Source organism: Ahaetulla prasina, chromosome 2 (assembly GCF_028640845.1).
Source record: "Ahaetulla prasina isolate Xishuangbanna chromosome 2, ASM2864084v1, whole genome shotgun sequence".
Classification (NCBI taxonomy): domain Eukaryota; kingdom Metazoa; phylum Chordata; class Lepidosauria; order Squamata; family Colubridae; genus Ahaetulla; species Ahaetulla prasina.
The window spans coordinates 3,509,162-3,536,897 of record NC_080540.1 but is presented as its reverse complement, the minus strand read 5'-3'; the positions used below and the strand labels follow the sequence as shown (position 1 = coordinate 3,536,897).

General features: G+C 40.9%; 1 pseudogene; it reads left to right on the top strand.

Annotated features, from left to right (window-relative positions):
* The first annotated feature begins 1,049 nt into the window (after positions 1–1,049).
* Positions 1,050–27,683, top strand: LOC131192851 (zinc finger protein 420-like; annotated as a pseudogene).
* The last annotated feature ends 53 nt before the right edge of the window (positions 27,684–27,736 follow it).

Sequence of the window (27,736 nt, the reverse complement as noted above, 5' to 3'; positions counted from 1 at the left end):
ATTCTTGGCGTTTATTTTTCTTTCCATCTCAGATACAGAAACTGGAAGCCATTTGAAATGTTTGCGAGCCAAAATTTTCTCTTGGAGAAAAAAAAAGAGCAGAGTCACTTGCAAGGATCAGAGTCCTGAGGCACCAGAAATGGTCCTGTGAAGGAAAAGGCATCTGGAGACCCAGAAGAGTCCTTGGAGACCTTTGGAGTTGCTCTGCAGGAGAGAGAAAGGATGGAGACACAACCTTTGGGAAAGGAGGGAAGACTCCAGCTGCTCAGCCTGGGAAGCTCTGGACAAGGACTGGGCAGAAGATCCTGGAGGAGGAAACCATCCTCCCTTCGGAAGTTCAGCCCTGGAACTTCATCCAATACCGGGAGGCTGAGGGTCCCCGAGGACTTTGCAGCCGACTCCATGACATTTGTAGGCGATGGCTGAGACCAGAAAAACACAGCCCAGATGCTGGACCTGGTTCTGGAGCAGCTCCTGTTCCTTCTGCCCCAGAGATGGAGGGCTGGGTGAGGAATGTGGGAGAGACCAGCTCCCAGGCGGTGGCCCTGGCTGAAGGCTTCCTCCTGAGCCAGGTGGAGGAGCAGAAGGAGCAGGTCGATTGCAGGTGAGACTTTAATCTAGGGAGCTCAAAGGAATAGAAAATGTGTTTGAATACTTCACCTCCTTCCTAAAGTTCTCTGACATTCATAATAGGTGGATGTCCCTTTGTAGATTGTTTTCTCACTCAACCTCACTGATGAATATTTGGGGGCTTTGAGGTTGTGTTCTAATATAAGTCCATTTATATATATGATTTACATTAATTCTGCTTCTTTCTTCCTCCTTTTGAAGGGCTGCACTGTGGAATAAGATCCTGAGGAAAGAAGAATCCATCAAATCCCCTCAGGAGCTGTTTTCAGGAGGATCCTTGTGAAGATCAGGACACCTCAGGAGGTAATCAAGATCCTCTGTTACCCAGCAGATCCCATCTTACCTTCCTCTCTTTTGTAGTATACCTCCTCTTATTTTGTTAATTATGCATTTTGAAATTATTTTCTCCTTACAGAGACACAAAGCATGAAGTTTTCTGGTTTTTACGATGGAGCTCAAACAGTAGTTGAACTTCCAAATCAAGTAAGAAAGGGAAACATTATGAGATTTGTATTCTCCTTTCCTTCAAGAAGTGAAGTGGGTGTGTAGAGTTCGCTCTCCTTCAATTTCCCTCCCTTGTTTGGACTGGATTATTATTATTATTTTTTAAAAATAAATTATTTCCATTTTCCCACATCATATTTATTACAATCTGTTATCCATCATTAATCATTAATTTTTATTTATTGCTGATTCTATTTTTAGATTCCTTTCTTAATTCTATCACATTTTCCTTCATCTTTCACTTTACTACTTTCATTCTGTTTTCTTATTTCTAGTATTTTTAATTTGCCATTTCTTTTATTTTCTTTTAAAATGGCAGCAAAATTAATATAACAAAATCATATCTTCAATCATACTGTACATTAATAAAATCCTATATCATTTTATTTGACTTAGGAAACACTGTTTTGAACAATCACTAAAATATACAAACTCCCATTATAAAACTTTAAATCCTCAGAATAAAAATAAGAGATAAGAGAATAATAGAAAAAGGAACAATACAATAATCTTTTCCATATTGCTTCTTCTGCATTTAAAATTAGTCCATCTTCTCAAATTGATTTTTCCACTTGATATTCCTTCAATCCAAATCCATTTCGGCTTTCTGATCTCAAATTTTCATCAAATATTTCTTCCATTGTCATAACATTTAATATGATCTTAATATTACTCCATCAGTCAAATATCATTACAAATAAAGTTCTCAGATCAGTTTTCTCATAACTTTTACTGTCAAATTATATTTCAATTGCGAATAATCATTTGTTTTTATAACAATAAACAATTAACATCATTACATCTACAACACTATCTAAATTCGTAAATTTTACTTTCCATCCATCAAAATTAAATATTATCCCATAGGTTTATGTCTTGTTTTCATAACTGTACTAAGAAAATACTTTCTACCTCTAAAATTCACTGACAAACCCATTGGAACTTCCCATCTAAAATATATCTGATATTTCTTTATTCAAATTTTTTCTTCTTAACAGGAGAATTTTTCATGTTTTATATCTTGTAATATTTAAATTTATTTTTATATTAAATTTTTATAATATTTTTATTGTAAAATAAATATTATTTATCTATTTTGTACCATTATAAATTCTTTCAATATTAATCTAAAGTCTTCTGGCTCACATTTATCTGAGCAAAATGAAATCTCTTTAAATTTCCTTTTTCAATCTTGCATATTCCATTAATCTTTGTAATATTACTCTCTTTATCTGTATCTATTTGCCATATCTTATCTTATTATCTGAGTTCCAATTGTTTTGATTCTTTTGAATTTCTCATTTTCAATTCTGAAACATTCATCTGTCAAGACCATAATATTTGGAAATTATCCACCATTCATTTCCCTCTTCTTACTTCTTAAATCCAACATCTCTTTCTCTATTTCATCAAATTTTGATCTATTTCTGAAAAGCAGTCTCAGACTCCTGTAAAATTTCTTAATTCCTCACTTCAATTTTCATCTGAGCTGAAGAAATTTCAAAGATAGTGGCTTTTGGTACTATTTGAAAGCCATTTTAAAATATATAACCTAGTAACAGAGACAAAGGAAGATTCAGATAACTTTTCTTCTAAATCAACTATAATCAAAGAAGAAAAGAAAAATAGAAATCATAAAATTCTATTTCTTCCATTTAGTCAGTATCTTCTTGTATAGCTCCTAATTCCACACTATTGAGAAATTTCTTAACTTTGTTTCCAATACACAAAGGTCACATTCCACAAAACACAATTTGCTTCTTCTCTATCTTGAACAAATATATCCTCTATTAGGGGTTTGCAGTCTTCTAAAACAAATGCTAGAACTCCAGTTTCTGTTCTGCTTACAATCCATCACAAACATTTCTGAGAATTCACTCTTTTTAATGCCAAAACAGATGTCCTCAGAGTCTGGAGCTTCTTCCAGGCTTTGGAAAGATCCCTATCTCTTGCTCTTCAGCCTGGTGTATCTCTCTCTCTTTCAGGAGAGATTTCAATAGACAGCTAAATTCTGTTGACAGCTCTACAAACTCTTTTCTAAAGACTGCCATCAGGAAAATCAAAACTGGATTATTTTGTGTTCCTTTACATGGCATAATGCAGATTCAGGTTGCTCTCACCCAACATAGCTTCCTCTGTAGACTATTATACAGAAGTTTGTTTTCTACCTCAGATTCTGTTTAGGAAATTTTTTAAAGACCACTGCTTCTATTTAGAACTCCTCCACTGAGTTTGGATTTTAAAACTGTTTCAGATGAATACATCCATTGGTAGTAACTGCTAGACATTCTTTTGTCATTATTTGACTTTGTGCAGGCTAATGAAAAATAACTTACTCTCATTGCCTTATTTTCCTTGTTCATAACAATAGTTTGCAAATCACATTAAAAATAAGAGTTTATCAAGAGAATGGCCATATAGGCATTAATTGCAGTTGCTATAAAATAATTTCCAATCCTCTTTGTGCAGATTAGATCTTTCCCGCTTTGCAAAGGCTGAGATCTTTGCAGAAATTTTCTTTCTTTTGTTTTCTCCCATTCAGATCAGACTACTAGATCAATGAATGATGAGTAAATCAATTGATCCAGAAGTGGGATTACTTTGTGTTCTGATCAATCAACTAAACTTAAATATTTCTTCAGTCATTTTGAGAATTGTCCATTTCTCATCTAAACTTAGGATTTGTGAGCTCCTTTTGAACCTAGTGCATCTTTGCTTTGATTTGAACAATGGAGCAGAATAACAGTTGGTAATCTTGGGTTCTTCTAGTCAACTCCTGTTCAGACAGAGTATAACATTTTAGATAATGTCAATTTTTCTTAAACAGCTCAGCGTTGGGATCCACAATCAGACAAGTCATTCCACTGATTAATTGTTCTCACTGTCTTTCTCTTTAGTTGTGTTGTTCTGTCCTGATTAGTTTCATCCATTGCTTCTTGTCCTGCCTTCAGGTGCTGGAAATGGTGGTTCTTTGTCCCTGAGATCTTGCCACACTGATGTCATAGTTCTTCTTTTCACTAAACTAGCAATTCCAGCAATTATTCTTTAATGTTTTTTCTCAGGACTAATGTTTGGTTTTTCCTTCTAGAGTCTCAATATCTTTTTTACATCTGGGAACCAAAACTGAATACAATATTCCAAGTGTGGTCTTACCAAGGCATTATAAAGTGGTACTAACACTTCATGTGATCTTGATTCTATCTCCCTCTTAATGCAGCCTATGATTGCATTGGGTTTTGGTTTTTTTTGGCAACTGTAGCATACTGCTGGCTCATGTTTAAGAGATTGTCCACTTGGACTCCAAGATCCCAGTTGCATTTTCTAGTGTTGAGCCAGGTATCACCTATTCTATGCCCGTTCATTTGGTTTTTCTTTCCTAAATGTAGCACCTTACATTTCTCACTATTGAATTTCATTTTGTTAGATGGGGCCCAATCTGTCTATCTTTAGCTTATCTTCTGGGTGTTGTAGTTACTTTGATCTTGTCTGCAAATTTGATGAGTTCTTCTTATATGTTTTTGCCTGGACCTAATCATGATTGCTCTGAGTCTCAAGATCTTTTTACATCTGCCAAAATGCAATCTTCCAAGTGTAGTTTTACCAAGGCATTATAAACTGGTACTAACACTTCATGTGATCTTGAGTCTATCCCCCTCTTAATGCAGCCTATGATTGCGTTGGGTTTTTTGATGAGTTTCCCTTATATCCTCTTGTCTAAGTTATTGATGAAGATGAACTGGTCTTTCAAATCCTCCTGTTCTGTTCTTTTTTCCGTGTTCAGGAGAGTCTTGTCTCCTTCGAGGAGGTGGCTGTGTATTTCTCAGAGGAGGAATGGTCTCAGCTGGATCCTGACCAAAAAGCGCTGCATTCGGAAGTCATGCTGGAAAATCATAGGAACGTGGTCTCTCTGGGTAAGAGTTTTCTAGTCCCCAATCAGAGAGTTCAAGAAGACAGATTATAGTTATTTTTTTAATTAAAAAATCGTTCATCAGATATTGTCTCCTGGGAGAGAGAGGGAAAGGGTCTGGCCTTCTCATTCTCCAAGGAAGGAAAGAGGTCAATGTCTCTTTGTTTATATGCTTTCTGTTCCATTTCTTATCTGTATTTTTCCATTTCTATTGGGTCTTATTTGTGGAGGCTGAGAAGAATGAGGTGTACTTTTATGTGTCGTCTGGAGGTTATATGAGGAATGTGTTGTGATGTGTCCTCTGGAACCTCCAAAAATTACGTGAGAACAGAACTTTCACGGTCAGGTCATGGAAGAGCGTATAAGGCCAGATCACGCGAGATCAGTAGTCTGAGATCTTGCACTACTGATCTCACGTGATCTCGCACTAAAGTAGTTTATGCCTCATTTCACAGAGAACAGAGACCTAAATACACTTCAGATCAGTAGTGCAAATCTCAGGGTAGTGAACGCGCGTGATCTCGCACTAATTCCTTCTTGGATGTTTCCCCTGATTGCCGGTATTTCTTAACTCAAAACTGACTGAGTGAGATTTGCAGTTTGATCTTTTTCTCTAACCTTGCTATCATTTTCATTTCTCTTTTCCTTTGAAGGTAATAATGGGCAGGAGAATGAAGACTCTTATGAACTGTTCCAAGTGATCAATGCTAAAGATGAAATGGAGAACTTTGGAATTCAAATGGAATTAGAAAGCCATGAGAGAAACCAGTCAAATAATTGGAATCAGGATAGCTCATCTTCCACTGATGCTCCGATGCAAGATTTTCATGCCCAACAAGAGAAAATTAGGAAAGAATATATTGGGGAAAGTATGAAAGAAAAAGTATTAACCGAAAACAAAGGAGAAGATGCTATAAGCCAGAGCGGAAAAAATTACAATGGGACATTGATTCTTTCTCTTCGAAATATCTTCCTTACATCTCAAAAAATGATTCACACAAAAAAGGAGCCTTATAAATGTTTGGAATCTGGAAAACATTTTAGATCAAGCGGGCAACTTACTTCCCATGAAAGGATTCACACTGCAGAGATACAATGTTCAGAATCACCTGTAGCCCATGCAGCCCAGTCCCTCCAAGCAGTAGGAGAGAAACCCTATAAATGCATGTGTGGAAAAGCCTTTATTTGTACCAGGGAACTTACTATCCACGAAAAGCTCCACACAGGAGAGAAACCATATAAATATATAATGTGTGAAAAGACCTTTGCTCAGAGCAGTGGACCTACTATGCACAAAAAGAGCCACACAGGTGAAAAGCCCTATAAATGCATGGAGTGTGGAAAGACCTTTACTCAGAAAAGTAGTCTTATTTCCCATCAGGTGATCCACACAGGGGAGAAGCCGTTTAAATGCATGGAGTGTGGAAAGACCTTTGCTCTGAGCAGTAGACTTACTAGCCATAAAAAGATTCACACAGGGGAAAAACCATTTAAATGCATGGAATGTGGAAAGATCTTTGCTCGGAGAGATAATCTTATTTCCCATAAGATGATCCACACAGGGGAGAAGCCATATGAATGTATGGAGTGTGGAAAGACCTTTACTCGAAGAGGTCATCTTATTTCCCATCAGGTGATCCATACAGGGGAGAAGAGGTATAAATGCATGGAGTGTGGAAAGACCTTTGCTCATAAAAGTAGTCTTATTTCCCATCAGGTGATCCACACAGGGGAGAAGCCTTTTAAATGCATGGAGTGTGGAAAGACCTTTGCTCTGCGCAGGAGACTTAATATCCATAAAAAGATCCACACAAGGGAAAAACCATTTAAATGCATGGAGTGTGGAAAGACCTTTGCTCTGAGCTTTAGACTTACTATCCATAAAAAGATCCACACAGAGGAAAAACCATTTAAATGCATGGAGTGTGGAAGGAGCTTTGCTCAAAGAAGTAATCTTATTTCCCATAAGATGATCCACACAGGGGAGAAGCCATATAAATGCATGGTGTGTGGAAAGACCTATGTTCAAAGACCTAATCTTAGTCGCCATAAGAGGATCCACAGAGGGGAGAAGCCGTATAAATGAATGGAGTGTGGAAAGACCTTTGCTCTGAGCAGTAGACTTACTATCCATAAAAACATCCACATGGGAGAAACCATTTAAATGCATCGAGCGTGGAAATACTTTTGCTCAGAATAGTAATGTTACTTCTCATAAAAGGATCCACACTCGGGAGAAAGTATATAGCAATAGCAATTCCACTTATATACCACTCCACAATGCTTTACAGCACTGTCTGAGCAGTTCACAAAATCAGCATATTGTCCCCAGCAATCTGAATCTTCGTTTTACCGACCTCAAAAGGTTGAAACGCTGACTCAACAATGAGCCCGTCAGGATCGAACTCTTGGCTGTGGGCAATTAGCTTCTAGTACTACATTCTAACCTCTACCCACCATGTCTGTAGATTTTTATCTGTATGCATACTGTGCCTTTCTGATCCAAATGAGACAAGATTGTATCTAACAAAATGAAATTTAATGTGGAGAAAAGTAAGGTATTTCATCTGGGCGGGAAAAACAGATTATATGAAACCTGGCTCAAATACAGTAACTTTGAGAGGGGCCTTGGAATCCTAATGGATGATCCCTTAAATATGAGTCACCTATTAGTGGCAGCAGCCAAAAAAGCTAAGACAAACTTTGGTTGTATAAACAGGCATAGAATCAAAATCACCTATTAGTAGCGTTTATAAGGCTTAGTAAGACCACACTTGGAATACTTCATCCAGTTTTGGACATTACATTACAAAAAGGAAGTTTTGTCTTTGGAAAAAGTGTAAAGAAGAGCAGCTAAAACGATTAAAGGCCTGAAGACTAAAACATGAAGAATTGTTGCAGGATTTTGGTTTGGCTAGTCTAAAGAAAAGAAGAATTAGGGGTGATAACAGTATTCCAGGACTTGAGCGGCTTCCACAAAGAGGAGGGGGTCAATTTATTTTCCAAAGCACCAGAGGGCACAACAAGAAACAATGCCTGTGAACTAGTCAAGGAAAGAAGCAACCTGGAATTAACAATCTTCGTTATAGTGAGGACAACCAGTGGAACAGCTTTCCCTCAAACATTGTGGGTGCTTCATAACTGGACGTTTTTAAGAAGACGTTTGTCAGCCTCCGCTTTAATTTAGTGTATTTCTCCTATTAGATTATCTGACTATTTTATTACCTTGTTAAAAGTTTGCTCTACTGATTGTCTTATATGCTTTATGGAGAGGGGAGGGAGGTTTTCACTGTTCCCAGCGTCGGCTGACATTGTATGTGGGGGAGAGGGGAAATGCCATTTTCAAAACCAGAGGTTTGAATTGTGTTGGCGCGTGAATGTAACGGCAGCTGCTGATTCCACATTCCATTCAGAAGATTGACAGAGGGAGAATATCGGAAGTGAAACTACACGTGGCTGAGGAGAAAGAAGACATTGGACTATTACTGTATGACCTCTAGTAGGGGGAGGGTTCAGGAGAGAATATGACTCTGGGGTTTTGATTTACTTCCAGTTCCAGCTTTGCTTTTCACCGCATCCAGACTTGTATGATAAAGATTACCAAATTCTTCAACATGATGAAGTTGGGTTTTTATTTTCTCAAACACTGATCTGGGGCAGGCTGACATTAAGCTGGAACTCACCCAAAATCAGTCATCCCGGATCACAACCGAGGGGACTGAAAACTTTTTTTTTCCTTAACGATGTCGGAGCACGAATGCGAACCTAATGAGGAGCAGCTGGCAGACATCTCATCCCAGGACTATCATAGAAGAGTTGATAACGAATCTTTTCTGGGGAGAAAGCCAACCTCAGAAGATGAGCTGGAGGAGACAGGAGCAGCCTTGGCAGCCACAACGGACCCTCCCACATACTCAGAAATTTCTACAGAGTGGCTGGGGACACTGAAAAAACTACATAAAAAACTCTCTGCTTGGCGACAGGAGGAGCAAATTAAGGATAAATTACAAATTGCAAAAGCCGTCAGACTGTATCGTGAGGCAAAAGAGCGACAGAGAGAGCGTGAAAGTTATGAAGACCCCACCCAAAACCCCTGGGGGAATAGGGAGGATGTGGAAACAGAAATTTTGATGGCCACCGGGGAAACACCATACAGCAGAAATATTCAGGAAGTACGAGAGCCTGTGCTGCGTTCTCCAGGGGCCACAGATCTGGGTAGGGGTCAGGGGACCCCCACTGCACAAACGTTACCTCACAGAAAAAAAACCCCTAAAATTCCCCAAATTCCCAGAAAGTTTGATGGAGACCCTAAAGAAGTAGGCTTATTCCAGGCTATAGTGGACAGCCACATGCAAGAATGGGGCGAGGATTATTTGTCAGAAGCCTCTAAAGTGAGAAGCGTGACTCAAGTCTTGAGTGGGAGGGCGGCTTCCTGGTACGTGACCTTGTACCAAGAGGATTCCTCTCTCCTAAGAAACTACCACCATTTTATGGCAGCCCTGAGAATGAGATTTGAGGATCCCTTGGCAGAGCAAAAGGCCAAGATTCATGATGTCCATCAGACAAGGAAGAGACCAGTGACTGACTACAACCAAGAGTTCAGCGATCTGGCACCTCTCATGAGAGGGTGGTCGAAGTGGCTCTTTGGATTTATATAAAGACGGCCTAAATGGAGATCTATATAAATTGTGTAGAGCCGAGCATCCCCAACTACCCTGCATGGCTGGTACACCCTGGCAGCAGAAATGGAGATAGACCTAGCCAAGGACCGCCTGCGGGCGATCGTAGCTGGAGGCAAACCCAACCTCAATTCCAGAGGGAACCAACCAAGGATTCTGTTGCAGTGGAGAGTGGGAAGAAGAAACCCACAGGCTGTTTCAGATGTGGAAAAGAAGGCCACCGAGCCACTGATTGTTGGGCAAAGCTGCTGCCAAAGGCGACCCCTAGTGGCAAAAAACCAATGGCGCAGGTGGAAACAAAATCGCGAGAGATCGCAAAGAGGGAACAGATGACGCACGCTCCTCCCATCGAGAAGGAACTTGGGACTCCGACCGGGTCAGATGACACCGAGCCATCTTCGGAATCGGATGAGGACCTCTTGGTGAGTTGGAAAGGGGCCCTTACCGTTCCTGTACAACTGCTTATCCCATCCTCAGGAATGCAAGGGGAAATGCTAGCCCTCCTAGACTCTGGGTGTACCCGATGTATCTTAAGCCCCGAGGTGGTGGAGAGAATGGAACTGAGACTAAAAACATTAAGCAGGCCCATAGGCTTCTGCCAACTAGATGGATCAATAGCGGGGGGAGGCCCAGCCCACTTTGTGACAGGGCCCATAGAGATGACCATAGATGACCATAAAGAAATCATAAACTTCATAGTTGCTCCAGGATGGACCAACCTCTCGTGCTGGGTCTCTCGTGGCTCAAATGGAACCCTAAAATAAACTGGAGAACAGGGTGGTGCGACTCCGCACAAAGGCACAAAGAAGAACATAATTTCAAAACCCTGATCCTGATTGCCCTGAGAAACTAGGGGCGATGGTTGAGCGCCTAGAGGGGAGGAAAAATTCTAAAGAGTACTGGGACCTACGAGGTTTTTAGTGAAAAGGCCTCTGACGTACTGCCTCCCCATAGGCCCACAGACTGTGCAATAGACATTCTACCAGGAGTGAAACTCCCGAAACCGAAATCTTACCCCATGACCCAAAAAGAATTAGGGGAATTACGGAACTTCATAGATAAAAATTTAGAACGAGGATTCATTCAACCGGCTAGGCCTCGGGTTGCAGCCCCAGTCATGTTCCGGGAAAAGAAAGATGGCACCTTTCGCTTGATAGTTGACTATAGAAATCTGAACTGTGTGTGCGTGGAAAATGTATACCCCATGCCTCTTATGAAAGACATGCTCGCCCACTTGGCCAACGGAAAGTTCTTTACTAAACTGGACTTACGAGAGCGTATTACAGAGTACGCATAAAGGAAGGGATGAATGGAAAACAGCGTTCAATTGTCCCCTTGGTTGCTTTCAATTCGAGTCTTACCATTTGGGTTGCAAGGGCCCCAGCAGTTTTCATGCAACTAATAAATGAGGTTCTCCATGAACACTTGTTTAATGGGTTCTTGTTTATCTTGATGACATACTTATCTACACTGAAACCATGGAGGAGCATGTGAAGCTAGTAAGAGCAGTACTTAAAAAATTGCTGGCCGCTGAACTTTATGCAAAATTGTCGAAATGTGAATTCCACCAATCAAAAATCGACTATCTGGGATACCGTATTTCCTCTGATGGCTTGGAGATGGACCCTGCCAAAGTCCGAGCAGTACTAGAGTGGGCACCTCCTCGCACCCGCAAACAATTACAGAGCTTTCTGGGAATTGCTAATTTTTATCGTCAATTCATTCCCTCTTTTGCTGACATTGCCCTGCCAATCACCAATCTCCTCAAAACAAGAGGAAATACTAAACCCAAACCACCCTTACCACTGAAGTGGTCAATGGAGTGTCAGGCTGCTTTTGAGAAGTTGAAGCGATTGTTTGCCGCCGAGCCTGTCCTCAAGCACCCTGACATGGAATCCCCATTCGTGGTTCAAGCTGATGCTAGCGACGTAGCAGTTGGAACAGTTTTACTCCAAACCAATGCTAAAGGTGAGCTACAACCATGTGCTTACACATCTCGTAAACTCACTGAAACAGAACAGAGATGGGCCATCTGGGAAAAGGAGGCTTTTGCAGTGCACTGGGCTCGCCAAACATGGAGACAATTCTTAGAGGGGGCCAAACACCCTTTTGAAGTATGGACTGATCATAAAAACTTAGAAGCCCTGAAAACTCCCAGAAAGCTATCACCAAAACAAGCTCGATGGACCCAATACTTTAACCGCTTTAATTTTGCCTTGCGCTACATTCCTGGGGGAAAGAACTTCCTCGCGGACGCCCCTTCCCATTTACCTCAGTACAACAGTACTCGCAAGGAAGTAGCACGACCTATACTCCCAGTGCAACAGTTAGCAGCCCGGCGATTACTGCACTCCAAACTCATACCAATCCAATGTTACCAGACGACCTCACCATTTCGCTCAAGGAAGCCTTAAACAAGATGACTGGTTCTTAGCCCATTCGCACGAGTGCACTCTTCGCGATGGACTAGCTTGGGTGGGAGCAAAGTTGTACGTGCCTGCATCTCTGAGAGAGGTCATACTTCTACGTTGTCATGATGCTAAAATGGCTGGCCATTTTGGATTCGTCAAAACCTTACACCTCCTGAAAAGACAGTTTTGGTGGCCAGGTCTTAAAAAAGACATTGAATCCTATATAGCAAGCTGTCCTGTTTGTGCATCAGCTAAAAGACCACCAGGGAAACCTCCTGGGTTGCTGCAAACAGTAGCCCGTCCAGAAGCCCCATGGAAAGAAATTTCCATGGATTTCATAGTGGAATTACCTGAAAGTGGAGGAAATACAGTAATCTGGGTGGTTACTGACCTGTTCTCCAAACAAGTACACTTTATCCCATGTTCCAAAATTCCTTCTTCAAAAACATTGGCAAAACTGTTTGTCCAACACATCTACAGACTCCATGGAGTTCCTAAACGAATAATCTCAGACAGAGGGGTGCAATTCACTTCTAAGTTTTGGAGAGAATTCTTGCGGTTGATAGGCTCCACCCAAGGTTTAAGCTCCTCCCATCATCCTCAGACTAATGGCGGCTGTGAACGCTCGAACTCAGTACTGGAACAATACTTACGATGTTACATTAACTATCAACAAGATAATTGGGCAGACTTATTACCATTTGCGGAAGTAGCTTACAATAATTCTGTTCATAGCAGCACTGGATTCACCCCATTTAAAATTGCCTCTGGTCAAGAATTTGTCCCCATTCCCGAACTCCCTGAACAAAAACCATTGATTCCGTCCCTGGCTGAATGGATAGAACAATTGCAAAGTACATGGAAGATTACACGAAAAGCAATTGATGATGCTCATCACTCACACAAAAAACAAGCAGATAAAAAGAGAGCTCCTGAGAAAAAGTTCCAAGTAGGAGATAAAGTTTTCTTATCTACTAAATATTTACGAACAACTCAAAAATCTAAAAACTTGGACCAAAATATGTGGGCCCATTCCCCATCGTGAAAATCATAAATCCGGTAACGGTCCAACTGGAACTACCTAAATCTCTCAAAAGAATTCACCCAGTTTTCCACGTTAGTTTGCTCAAACCTGAGCACACATCCCCTTTAGACCAAATCCTACTAAGGCCCCTGTACCTATCCTCATCAACGGGGAAGAACATTTTGAAATTAAAGAAATTCTAGACTCTAGAAAACATAGAAATAAAATCCAATATCTAGTAGCATGGAAACACTTCCTCTATCACAAGCTGAATGGGTTAACAAAGAAGATATTCGGCCCCAAAAACTGGCACTATTTTATAACAAATATCCGGATAAACCCTAACTTTTCTTTTCCTTTTCCAGGACTAACGTCCTTCTTTCGAAGGAGGGCCGAATGTCAGCCTCCGCTTTAATTTAGTGTATTTCTCCTACTAGATTATCTGACTATTTTATTACCTTGTTAAAAGTTTGCTCTACTGATTGTCTTACATGCTTTATGGAGAAGGGGGGGAGGTTTTCACTGTTCCCAGCGTCGGCTGACATTGTATGTGGGGGAGAGGGGAAATGCCATTTTCAAAACCAGAGGTTTGAATTGTGTTGGCGCGTGAATGTAACGGCAGCTGCTGATTCCACATTCCATTCAGAAGATTGACAGAGGGAGAATATCGGAAGTGAAACTACACTTGGCTGAGGAGAAAGAAGACGTTGGACTATTACTGTATGACCTCTAGTAGGGGGAGGGTTCAGGAGAGAATATGACTCTGGGGTTTTGGTTTACTTCCAGTTCCAGCTTTGCTTTTCACCGCATCCAGACTTGTATGATAAAGATTACCAAATTCTTCAACATGATGAAGTTGGGTTTTTATTTTCTCAAACACTGATCTGGGGTAGGCTGACAACGTTTGATAGTCACTTGTCTGCTATGGTATAAGACAGGGGTCAGCAACCTGCAGTTCTGGAGCTGCATGTGGCTCTTTCACCCCTCTGCTGTGGCTTCTTGTCACTCAAAATATGCGTCACAGCCGCCAATGTGCGACACTCGCCAGCACACGATTTATTGAGTTTTTCAACTCCCGGTAGGCCAACCATGGCTAAATCCAGGAAAAGGAAAGTTTCAGAAGAAAACAGAAGGTTTAATTCAACTACATGTGCTCGTTTTTTGGCCGCTGAAGAAATAGTCAGGCACGGGAAGGGTTTTGTGGCTCCCGGTGTTTTCTTTTCTGTGGGAAACGGGTGCAAATGGCTCTTTGAGTTTTTAAGGTTGCACACCCCTGGTATAGGTTCTCCTACTTGAGCAGGGGGCTGGACTAGAAGAGCTCCAAGTTCCCTTCCAGCTTGATTTTGATTCTGAATCCTCAAACCTGCTTTTTCTGCTTTCTTCTTTCTTTTTGCTAAGTAGAAGGTTTTAAAGGAAACATGGACATCAGTGGAGATGAAGGTTATAATTTGGCCTGAAAATGATGTAAGGCTGCTAATATTTAAGTGGTGGAGATTTCCCAATCATTTCCCAAGAAGCAATGGGTGGAAACTAATCAACTTAGAACTAAGGAGAAATTACGTGAGTTAGAACAATTTTTTTTATTTGCATTTATATCCCGCCCTTCTCCGAAGACTCAGGGCGGCTTACACTATGTCAAGCAATAGTCTTCATCCATTTGTATATTATATACAAAGTCAACTTATTGCCCCCAACAATCTGGGTCCTCATTTTACCTACCTTATAAAGGATGGAAGGCTGAGTCAACCTTGGGCCTGGTGGGACTTGAACCTGCAGTAATTGCAAACAGCTGCTGTTAATAACAGACTGCATTAGTCTGTTGAGCCACCAGTGGAACTACTTGCCAGCAGAAGTTGTGAATGCTCCAACACTGGAAATTTTTAAGAAAATGTTTGTCCGAAATGGTGTAGGGTTTCCTGCCTGGGCAGGAGATTGGATTAGAAGACCCCCAAGGTCCCTTCCAACTCTGTTATTATTATTTCAAGAAGCTCCCTCTGATGAGTATATCCAACAAGAGCATAGTTGCAGACAGAAATGGAGAAGTCCTGAATCCCTTACTGTCAGCCTCCGCTTTAATTAAGTGTATTTCTCCTACTAGACTGTTTTACTGTTTTATTACCTTGTTAAAAGTTTGCTCTACTGAGTGTCTTACATGATTAATGGAGATGGGGGGAGGTTTTACTGTTCCCAGTGTTCGGCTGACATTGCATGTTTGGGGGAGGGAGTTAGCCTTTTGAACAGATATTTGAACTGTTTTGGCGCGTGAATATAATGGCAGCTGCTGGCTTCACATTCCATCCTGAAGATTGACAGAGGGAGAATATCGGAAGTGAAAATACATGTGGCCAAGGAGGAAGATAATTGGATAATTACTGTATGACTTCTAGTAGGGGGAGGGTTCAGGAGAGGATATTATTCTGTAGTTTTGATTTACTTCCAGTTCTGGCTTTGCTTGAATCGTTATCAGACTTACTTAGTAAAAATTACCAATTTCTTCAAAATGATGGAGTTGGGTCTTTATTTTCTTAAGTACTGATCTGAGGTGAGTTGACACTTACTATTGTTTCAGTATTTTTTTCCTTTGCTTAATATTGTCAAAATCTGCCTTTCCACCCTGCTTCCCATTATGTCTTGCATGTGATAATTGAGAAACAAAACCATAAGGAGAACGGGGTTATAATGATGCCGAATTAGAAAATACAACTCATGGGCTCTTTGTCCTAATTTTGTGGTGATCTTTCCTTGCCTTTCTTCATGTTGGCCATCTCTGCCCTCACACAGTTGTGTGAAAAAAGTGTTCTAGCTTCCAGAATGCTATGTCTGTTCTGACGTTTGTCCACTCATGGAGTGTTGAAGCAAGTAGTTTTATTAAGGGAAAGCAGTGGTAGGGAAATGTGGATGCATATTAAGTTCCCCTAGCTAGCCAGCCTACTGGCCAACCAAGGTAGTCCTTGATCTACAATCATTTATTAAGTAACCATTCAAAGTTACCATGGTACTGAATGATGATTCTGACTTTCTCCTTCCCTCCCTCCTTCCTTCCCTCCCTCCCTCTCTCGTTTTGTTCCTTCCCTGCCTCCCACCTCCCTCCCTCCCTCCTTTCCTTGTCCCAAGTTAGGGATACTCCAGAGAATCAAAATGAGAATCACTCCAGTGTGCTAAGATTACAAATGATCAATCAAGCAGGGAGATCTTTGAAAGTTTTTGGGGTCCCGTGCCTCTGCCTGTGCTGCCCACAGTAGTCCCAGTTGCTGCAAGCAAGCAGCGAGAATGTTGAGAGCAAAAAGTGGGACTCGCCTATTTGGGGCAAGTTTTATCAAGTTGATTGATTCTGCAGAAGTTTCAGTGCCTTTCAGGAATGTAATCCCACTTCTGGACCAATTGATCTATCGCTCTATCTATCATTTATTAATTTGAGCTATTGCCCCCAACAATCTGGGTCCTCGTTTTACAGACCTCAGAAAGAAGGATGGAAGGCTGAGTCAACCTTGAGCTGCTGAGACCTGAACTGCCAAAGTGCTGGCAGCAGGTGATCAGCAGAAGTAGCCTGCAGTACTGCACTCTAACGAATGTGCCACCATGGCTCTTATATATACCAGTCCACGAAGCTTTATAGCAATCTTTGAGCAGTTTACAAATTCAGCATATTGACCAGGGGTGAAATGCTTCCGGATTGGACCGGCTCGCGTGACCCTGTAGCGTTGGTGGCTGCTGGTTCGGAGGACCTGTAGCAAAAATCCCTGGCCCCGCCCCCTGCCTCTGCTGAGCCCCACCATCAGCAGAGGTTTTTTTTTTTACTTTTAAAAGAAGGTTTTGCTTCAGCATGCCTTTGAAAGTAAAAAAAAAGCCTTTGAGGATCTCTCCCCTCAGCTGAGCTCGGCAGAGCCTTTAAATTAAAAAAAAAAAATTAAAGGCTCCTCTGGGGAATCTTACCTGAGTTCCTCATCAGCAGAACCTTAAAAAACATGTTTTCTGTAGAAAACATGTAGAAAAACTATTTTTAAAAGAGTCTAAGGCATCTGATTACTGATCGACCTCATGGCTTTTTTCGTAGCTGGAAAACCCCATTTCGCTTTCAGCACCAGACAGAACTAATCTAAATTTAGCTAATCTATTTCACCACTGAGTGATTAATGCTGTCTAGTTGAAGAACTCTGGGAATTGAAGTCCACAATAAAATAAAATAAAATAATAAAATAAAATATTTGTGCAGCTTTCTGAGATTTGGTATGTTTCTGTAGTGTTTCACTCTAACTACACAAACAACACAAAATCTCAGAAAGCTGTATGTGGTATTGTGTGTGTGTGTGTGTGTGTGCCAGTTGTGTTGTGTTGTGTTGTGTGTGTGTAAAGTGTGAAAGTTGGTTTTTCAGCTTTTTTTTTATTGAAAAAGTTTTACAAAAATTCCCCCTCCCTTCGCAAACTCCCCTCCCCCCCCACTTCCCGGAACAAACACAAGATATAGTTAAAAATAAAACAAACATTTGCTAAAAAAATTTCCCTCCCAACTCAATTATACTCCTACAATTCTCCTCAGTTCCTAACTTCCCCCAAAAACAATCAAAAATAATACATCCTAATCATTCAAAAGCAGTCTGATAACTCTTAGTCTGACATCTACTTTGAATATAGTCAATCCATTTTTTCCATTCCTTTAAGTATCTTTCTTGCGTATTGCCTTTCAAAAAGGCTGAGATTTTCGCCATCTCAGCCAAATTGGCAACTTTCAATATCCATTCTTCTGTTGTAGGTACTTATTTTTTCTTCCAATACTGTCCTATCAGTAATCTTGCTGCTGTTATTAGATTTAAAATCAATTTAGTCTCAATTACTGTACAGTCCGTAATAATTCCCAGCAGAAAAAATTGCGGCAGGAACTTTATGTTCTTTTTCAAAACATTTTGTAAAATCCACCAAATTTTTATCCAAAAGGCCTTAATATCCTTACAAGTCCACCAAATATGAAAATATGTAGCGTCATCACAATTACATCTCCAACAGTTTGCTTGCATATCTGGATACATACACGGTAGTTTCTTAGGATCTAAATGCCATCTATAAAACATTTTATAAAAATTTTCTCTTAAATTCTGTGCCTGTGTGAATTTAACACTTCTAACCCATTTTTTTCCCCAAGTTTCCAATAATATTGGCACCTCAAAATTTTGTGCCCACTTTATCATACAGTCCCTTTCAGAATCTATTTCAAGTAGCGCATTATACAATCTCTTTATATGCTCCTGAGACTGATTTCTAATTTGCTTTACCAAATTTTCCTTGTTCTGCACTATACCAATTTTCTGATCTTCCTTCCATCTAGCATGTAGTTGCTCATATTGAAACCAAGTATAATTTTTCCCTTCTTCTTTTAATACATGCAAAGATTTTAATAGCAAATTACCTCTTTTCAGTATACAAAAGATCTTTATATGGAATCATTTCCTGATTCTGTTCTATGTTTATATTCTCTATTTCACCACTGAAATCGTTTCATAGTTCCCATCACCAATCTCTTTCCACTTATGACTGTATGACTATAACTTGTTGCTGGCAATCCTTATGATTTATATTGATATATTGATCATCAATTGTGTTGTAAATGTTGTACCTTGATGAACGTATCTTTTCTTTTATGTACACTGAGAGCATATGCACCAAGACAAATTCCTTGTGTGTCCAATCACACTTGGCCAATAAAATTCAATAAAATTCTATTCTGAGTGATTATTGCTGTCTGGCTGAGGAACTCTGGGAATTGAAGTCCACAATAAAATAAAATAAAATAATAAAATATCTGTGCAGCTTTCTGAGATTTGGTATTTTTCTGTAGAGTTTCACTCTACAAAAACACACAAAATCTCAGAAAGCTGTATGTGGTATTGTGTGTGTGTGTGTCAGTTGTGTTGTGTGTGTAAAGTGTGAAAGTTGGTTTTTGAGCTTTTTGTGGCTGTGTGAAGTGTGAAGTGCACCTGCTTTTACATTGTGTGTGAGTCAGTTGTGTTGTGTGTGTGTAAAGTGTGAAAGTTGGTTTTTGGTACCTCGTATTGTTCTTTTTATACTTTGTTTATTATTTTTATTATTTATTGTTATTGGCCATGCCCACCAAGCCATCTGACCACCAAGCCACGCCCACAGAACCGGTAGGGAAAATTTTTAGATTTCACCCGATATTGACCCCAGCACTCTGGTCCTCATTTTACCAAACAGAAAGATTAAAGGCTGAATCAACTATAAGCCGGTCATATCGAACTCAGCTTTCAGCTTTTCCTCCATTTTGAAACTATTTTTCTTTTTTCTTTCTCTTCAGAGCCTTTCCACGGGCACAAGAGATGGTGTTCATCAGAATTGGCTGGAGGGTTCTCTGCCCTTTCTGCTTCCCTCCTTCAATGTGAGGCTGAGGGAATAATTTGAGGAGGGCACCTGTATGTATTCAATTAAAGAAATAAAAAACAAATGTATGAAAACCATTTTCCTGATTGTGGCTTCCCTGCCTGTGTCCCACCTTTCTCCACTAAAGACCGGAGTTCGCAACAACCGCAAGACACAAGTTGTGCTTCCCAGAGAGCCTCCTGGTCCTCCTCTCCTGACCGCTTGACTGTTTCTGACAGGATTTGGACCAGTGGTGGGTTGCTACCAGTTTCTCCCGGAGGCTCCGCCCACCTGCCCGGTCGTTTCTGCACATGCGCGCACATGCTCACGAGGAAACCTGTAGCGACGGGTTTTCAAACCCACCCATGATTTGGACACTTCTCAGGCGTCCTCCAATCTCTGCTCAGCCTTCAGGGCAGCTGATCTTGAGAGAGTTGAGTTCAAATCCTCCAGGGAGATTTTTCTCCATCACCACAAACAGTTCCTGGACAGGAAGGAGAGGAAGGCGGCGAGGGGACTTTCCTCCTACTCCTATGACCATCATCCCTGCCCTTCCCTCAGAGACCCTCCTCTTTCCCGAGCTTTGCAGGGAATCCTGTAGATTTCCGCAGAATCCACTAGGGGGCGCCTTCTGCCAAGAGAAGGGAAAATCAGGGACTTCCCCATTGGCCCACCGGAGGACGAAAGACACGCCTACCTTTGGAGAGGAGGCTGGGAAGGAAATGACATCATAGAGCTTTGCCCCTCTAGGACCTTGCACTCGCTCTCCTTAACCCCTGGGGCTCCGCGGAGGCGGAGAGGCTGCGGGAGAGTCCGGCTGGGAAGATCCTGATGTGTCCCGGGTGAGTTAGTGGCTCTTCCCGGGCAAAGGGAGGCGGAGGAGGGAGAGACCCGCGCCCGGCCATCCGGAGTAAGGAAGGAGGGATGCTGGGGAGGAGGATCCGTGGGGTCCCTTCCCGCCCCTGTTCGGGGAAGAGCCCGAGTGGGGGGAGGGGAGGGTCGGCCTTGTGGAGGCCCAGCAGGAGAGGAGAGAAGACGGGCGAGGAGGAGGCAGAATTCGCACCAGGCTCCCTGTTTCCGGAGGGGGAGGCTCCAGGCAGGTTGGGTGAATGTTGTTTAATTGCTAAATTCTACTTTCTAATTCTTGGCGTTTATTTTTCCTTCAATCTCAAATACAGAAACTTGAAGCCATTTGAAATCTTTGCAAGGCAAAATTTTCTCTTGGGGGAAACAAAAGAGCAGAATCACTTGGAGGGATCAGAGTCCTGAGGCACCAGAACTGGTCCTGTGAAGGAAAAGGCATCTGGAGACCCAGAAGAGTCCTTGGAGCCATTTGGAGTTGCTGTGCAGGAGAGAGAAAGGATGGAGACACAACCTTTGGGAAAGGAGGGAAGCGGAAAAGGCCCTTCAGCTGCTCAGCCTGGGAAGCTCTGGACAAGGACTGGGCAGAAGATCCTGGAGGAGGAAACCATCCTCCCTTCAGAAGTTCTGCCTTGGAATTTCATCCAATATCGGGACGCTGAGGGTCCCCGAGGACTTTGCAGCCGACTCCATGACTTTTGCAGGCGATGGCTGAGACCAGAAAAACACAGCAAAACCCAGATGCTGGACCTGGTGGTTCTGGAGCACCTCCTGTTCCTTCTGCCCCCAGAAATGGAGGGCTGGGTGAGGGAATGTGGAGCAGAGACCAGCTCCCAGGCAGTGGCCCTGGCTGAAGGCTTCCTCCTGAGCCAGGTAGAGGAGCAGAAGGAGCAGGTCGACTTGCAGGTGAGTTACTTTAATCTAGGGAGCTGAAAAGGGAATAGAAAATGTGTTTGAATAGCTCACCTCTCCTTCCTAAAGTTCTGTAACATTCATAATAGGTGGAGATGTCCCACCAATTCCTGTAGGGAATTGTTCCAATGTTTTCTCACTCAACCTCACTGATGGATATTGGGGGCTTTGAGGTTGTTTTCGTAATATAAGAATCCACTTTATATTGTGTGATTTACATTAATTCTGCTTCTTTTTTCTTCCTCCTTTTTGAAGAGCTGCGATATGCAGAAAAGAGATCCTGAGGGAAAGAAGAATCCATTAAATCCCCCTCAGGAGCTATTTTTCAGGAGGATTCCTTGTGAAGATCAAAGCCAGGATACTTCAGGAGGTAATTGAAGATCCTCTGATTACCCAGGGAGATCCCATCTGCCTTACCTTCTTCTTTTTCTTGATATACCTCCTCTTATTCTGTTAATTATGCATTTTGAAATTATTTTCTCCTTACAGAGAAACAAAGCATGAAGCTTTCTGGTTTTTACAATGGAGCTCAAGCAGTGGCTGAACCTCCAAATCAAGTAAGAAAGGGAAATATTATTAGATTTGTATTCTCCTTTCCTTCAGGAAGTGAAGCGGGTGTGCAGTTTGCTCTCCTTCTATTTCCCTCCCTTGTTTGGACTGGATTATTTTTGTGTTCCTCTGTGACATGGAGAGTTTAATAGCAGGTTCAAGTTGCTCTCACCCAGCATAGCTTCCTCTGTAGACTATTACGGGGACAGAATGGTTTGTCATTTCTACCCTCAGATTCTGTTTAGGAAATGTTTTTTAAAGACCACTGCTTCTGATAGAACTCTTCCAAATATGAGTTTACAAGAAGTAATTTTTAAAAAGTGCTTCAAGAGATAAGAATAAACGGATCACATTGGTAGTAACAGCTAGACACCCATTTTTTTTGTCATTCTTTGACTTGGAGTTGTGCAAGGCTAATGAAAAATAAGGAAATACTCACATTGCCATGTTACTATTTTTAAAAAACCTTGTTCATAACCAATAGCTTAAAAAATAAGCAAATCACATTAAAAAATAAAGCAGAATTTTAAAATCCAAAGAGAATGGCCACATAGAGCATTTAATTGCAGTACATCGGGCGATAAAATAATTTCTAATCCTCTGATTTGTGCCCAGATTAGGAAATCAAACATTGCCGCTTTGCAATGGCTGGGAAACGGCTTTGCAGAAAATTTTCTTTTCTTTGTTTTCTCCCATTCAGCCAATGACTCAGACTACTAGATCAATGAATGATAGAGCGCTAAATCAATTGATCCAGAAGTGGGATTACTTTACTGAAAGGCACTGAAAGTTCTGCAGAATCAATCAATTTGATAAAACTTGCCCCAAAGATTTCTTCAGTCAAAGAAATTTTGAGAATTGTCCATTTTCTCATCTAAATTTAGGATTGTGTGAAGCACAGACATTGAACCTAGTGCATATCTTTGCTTTGGGAATTTGGGAACAATGGAGCAGAATAACAGTTGGTAGGAATCTTGGAGGTCTACTATTCCAACCCCTGCTCAGACAGGAAGCCCTATAATATTTCAGATAAATGGCTGTCCAATTTCTTCTTAAACAGCTCCAGTGTTGAAGCATCCACAACTTTTGGAGACAAATCATTCTACTAATTAATTGTTCTCAGTGTCAGGAAATTTCTCTTTAGTTGTAGGTTAGTTCTGTCCTTGATTAGTTTCCATCCATTGCTTCTTGTCCTGCCTTCAGGTGCTTTGGAGAATAGGGTGGCCTCATCTTTGTGGCAGCCCCTTAGATCTTGCAACACTGCTATCATGTCACCCCCTAGTTCTTCTTTTCATTAAACTAGACATGCCCAATTCCAGCAATTGTTCTTTATATGTTTTTGCCTCCAGGACCCTAATTGTTTTGCTTGCTCCTTCTAGAGTCTCAAGATCTTTTTTACATCTGGGAACCAAAACTGGATGCAATCTTCCAAGTGTAGTTTTACCAAGGCATTATAAACTGGTACTAACACTTCATGTGATCTTGAGTCTATCCCCCTCGTAATGCAGCCTATGATTGCGTTGGGTTTTTTGATGAGTTCCCCTTATATCCTCTTGTCTAAGTTATTGATGAAGATGACTGGTCTTTCAAATCCTCCTGTTCCGTTCTTTTTTCCGTGTTCAGGAGAGTCTTGTGTCCTTCGAGGAGGTGGCTGTGTATTTCTCTGAGGAGGAATGGTCTCAGCTGGATCCTGACCAAAAAACGCTGCATTCGGAAGTCATGCTGGAAAACCATAGGAACGTGGTCTCTCTGGGTAAGAGTTTTCTAGTCCCCAATCAGAGAGTTCAAGAAGACAGATTATAGTTATTATTTTTAATTAAAAAACCGTTCATCAGATATCGTCTCCTGGGAATGTGAGGGAAAAGGTCTGGCCTTCTCATTCTCCAAGGAAGGAAAGAGGTCAATGTCTCTTTGTTTATATGCTTTCTGTTCCATTTCTTATCTGTATTTTTCCATTTCTATTGGAACTTATCTGTGGAGGCTGAGAAGAATGAGGTGTGCTTTTTTATGTTAGGAATGTGTTGTGATGTGTCCTCTGGAACCTCCAAAAATTATGTGAGAGCAGAACTTTCACGGTCAGGCCATGGAAGAGCATGTAATGCCAGATCACGCGAGATCAGTAGCCTGAGATCTTGCACTACTGATCTCACGTGATCTCACACTAAAGTAGTTTATGCCTCATTTCACAGAGAACAGAGGCCTAAACTACACTCCAGATCAGTAGTGCAATATCTCAGGATAGTGAACTCAAGTGATCTCGCACTAATTCCTTCTTGGATGTTTCCCCTGATTACTGGTGTTTCTTAACTCAAAACTGACTTTGAGTGAGATTTGCAGTTTGATCTTTTTCTCCAACCTTGTTATCATTTTCATTTCTCTTTTCCTTTGAAGGTAATAATGGGCAGGAGAATCAAGACTCCTATGAACTGTTCCAAGTGGACAATGCTAAAGATGAAATGGAGAACTTTGGAATTCAAATGGAATTAGAAAGCCATGAGAGATACCAGTCAAATAATTGGAATCAGGATAGCTCATCTTCCACTGATGCTCCGATGCAAGATTTTCATGCTCAACAAGAGAAAATTAGGAAAGAATATATTGGGAAAAGTATGAAACAAATAGTATTAACCCAAAACAAAGGAGCTGATGCTATAAGCCAGAACGGAAAGAATTACAATGGGACATTGATTCTTTCTCTTCGAAATATCTTCCTTACATCTCAAAAAATGATTCACACAAAAAAGGAGCCTTATAAATGTTTGGTATCTGGAAAACATTTTAGATCAAGCGGGCAACTTACTTCCCATGAAAGGATTCACACTGCAGAGAAACAGTGTTCAGAATCACCTGTAGCCCATGCAGCCCAGTCCCTCCAAGCAGCAGGAGAGAAACCCTGTAAATGCATGAAGTGTGGAAAAGCCTTTACTTGTAGCAGGGAACTTACTATCCACGAAAAGCTTCACACAGGAGAGAAACTATATAAATATATAACGTGTGAAAAGACCTTTGCTCAGAGCAGTGGACCTACTATGCACAAAAAAAGCCACACAGGTGAAAAGCCCTATAAATGCATGGAGTGTGGAAAGACCTTTACTCAGAAAAGTAGTCTTATTTCCCATCAGGTGATCCACACAGGGGAGAAGCCGTTTAAATGCATGAAGTGTGGAAAGACCTTTGCTCGAAGATATCATCTTATTTCCCATAAGGTGATCCACACAGGGGAAAAGCCATATCAATGCATGGAGTGTGGAAAGACGTTTGCTCATAATACTGGTCTAAGAATACATAATAGAATCCATACAGGGGAAAAGCCATTTAAATGCATGGAGTGTGGAAAGACCTTTGTTCAAAGCAGTAATCTTATTTCCCATAAGAGGATCCACACAGGGGAAAAGCCATATAAATGCATTGAGTGTGGAAAGACCTATGCTCAAAGATCTAATCTTAGTCGCCACAAGATGATCCACAGAGGAGAGAAGCCGTATAAATGAATGGAGTGTGGAAAGATCTTTGCTCAAAGAGGTAATCTTATTTCCCATCAGGTGATCCACACAGGGGAGAAGCCGTTTAAATGCATGGAGTGTGGAAATACCTTTGCTCAGAATAGTAATGTTACTTCTCAAAAAAGGATCCACACTCGGGACAAAGTATATATGAATAGCAATTCCACTTATATACCACTCCACAATGCTTTACAGCACTGTTTGTGCAGTTCACAAAAGCAGCATATTGTCCCCAGCAATCTGAGTCCTCGTTTTACCGACCTCAAAAGTTTGAAACGCTGACTCAACAATGAGCCCGTCAGGATCGAACTCTTGACTGTGGGCAATTAGCTTCTAGTACTGCATTCTAACTTCTACCCACCATGTCTGTAGATTTTTATCTGTATACATATTGTGCCTTTCTGATCCAAATGAGACAAGATTGTACCCAACAAAGTGAAATTTAATGTGGAGAAAAGTAAGGTATTTCACCTGGGCGGGAAAAACAGATTACATGAAATCTGGCTCAAATACAGTAACTCTGAGAGGGGCCTTGGAGTCCTAATGGATGATCCCTTAAATATGAGTCACCTATTAGTGGCAGCAGCCAAAAAAGCTAAGACAAACCTTGGTTGTATAAACAGGCATAGAATCAAAATCACCTATTAGTACCGTTTTTAATAAAGCCTTAGTAAGACCACACTTGGAATACTGCATCCAGTTTTGGACATTACATTACAAAAAGGATGTTTTGTCTTTGGAAAAAGTGTAAAGAAGAGCAGCTAAAACGAAGGGCTGAAAATTAAAACATGAAGAATTGTTGCAGGATTTGGATTTGACTAGTCTAGAAAAAAGAAGGATTAGGAGTGATAGCAGTATTTCAGGACTTGTGAGGCTTCCACAAAGAGGAGGGGGTCAATTTATTTTCCAAAGCACCAGAGAGCACAACAAGAAACAATGCCTGTGAACTAATCAAGGAAAGAAGCAACCTAGAATTAACAATCTTCGTTATAGTGAGGACAACCAGTGGAACAGCTTTCCCTCAAACATTGTGGTTGCTTTATAACTGGACGTTTTTAAGAAGACGTTTGATAGTCACTTGTCTGATATGGTATAAGACAGGGGTCAGCTGCATGTGGCTTTTTCATCCCTCTGCTATGGCTCCTTGTCACTCAAAATATGCATTACAACCGCCAATGTGCGACACTCGCCAGCACTCGATTTATTGCGTTTTTCAACTCCCGGTAGGCTAACCATGGATAAATCCAGGAAAAGGAAAGTTTCAGAAGAAAACAGAAGGTTTAATTCAACTACATGTGCTAGTTTTGTGGCCGCTCAAGAAATAGTCAGGCACGGTTGACAGAAGTTATTAAGATTGCGAAAGGAACGAGACAGGGATGTCCTTTATCACCACTATTATTTGTTTTGACTCTGGAACCATTATTGGATAAAATGCAAGAGTTAACGAAAATAGAGGGAATTAAAATTAGACAATATGAGTACAAATTTAGAGCTTTTGCAGACAACTTAGTGGTTACTTTAACAAATCCTATAAATTCAAGTAGATCTTTGTTGGAAACAATTGATAAATATGGAAAGGTATCAGGATTTAAAATAAATCAGAATAAAACAAAAGTGATAATCAAAAATATGTCTAAACAACAGAAACAAAAACTAGAGGAAATAACAGGATTTGAGGTGGTAAAAAAGGTTAAATACTTAGGGGTTTATATTAGCTCATCGAACAAGAAACTTTATAAGAATAATTATCACTTGCTATGGCAAAAAGTTCAGAATGATATGAGTGTGGAGAAAATTGCAGCTATCGCTATTGGGGAGGATTGCGGCTATCAAAATGAATGTGTTACCTAGATAAAATGGGCACAGAATATTCAGGAACCAATAATGTTGGAAACATGGGAGAAAATCTGTGTTAGAAATGTTAAGTTTACACAAGCACAGAATTTAAGGGAAAATTTTTATAAGATGTTTTATAGATGGCACTTAGATCCCAAAAAATTATCATGTATGTATCCTGATATCCAAGTGAAATGTTGGAGGTGTGACTGTGATGACGCTACATATTTTCATATTTGGTGGACTTGCAAGAAAATTAAGGCCTTTTGGATAAGAATTTGGTGGATTATTCAAAATGTCCTGAAGAAGAAGATAAAGTTCCTGCCGCAATTTTTCCTTTTGGGAATTATAACGGATTGTACAGTGACTGAAATTAAATTGATTTTGAACTTAATAACAGCAGCAAGGCTGCTGATTGGACAATATTGGAAGAAAAAAGAGTTACCTACAATAGAAGAATGGATATTGAAAGTTACTAATTTGGCTGAGATGGCTAAAAGGGGAAGGGAGGGGGGAAGGGAGTTTTGTGGAGGGAGGGGGGGGAAAGGGGG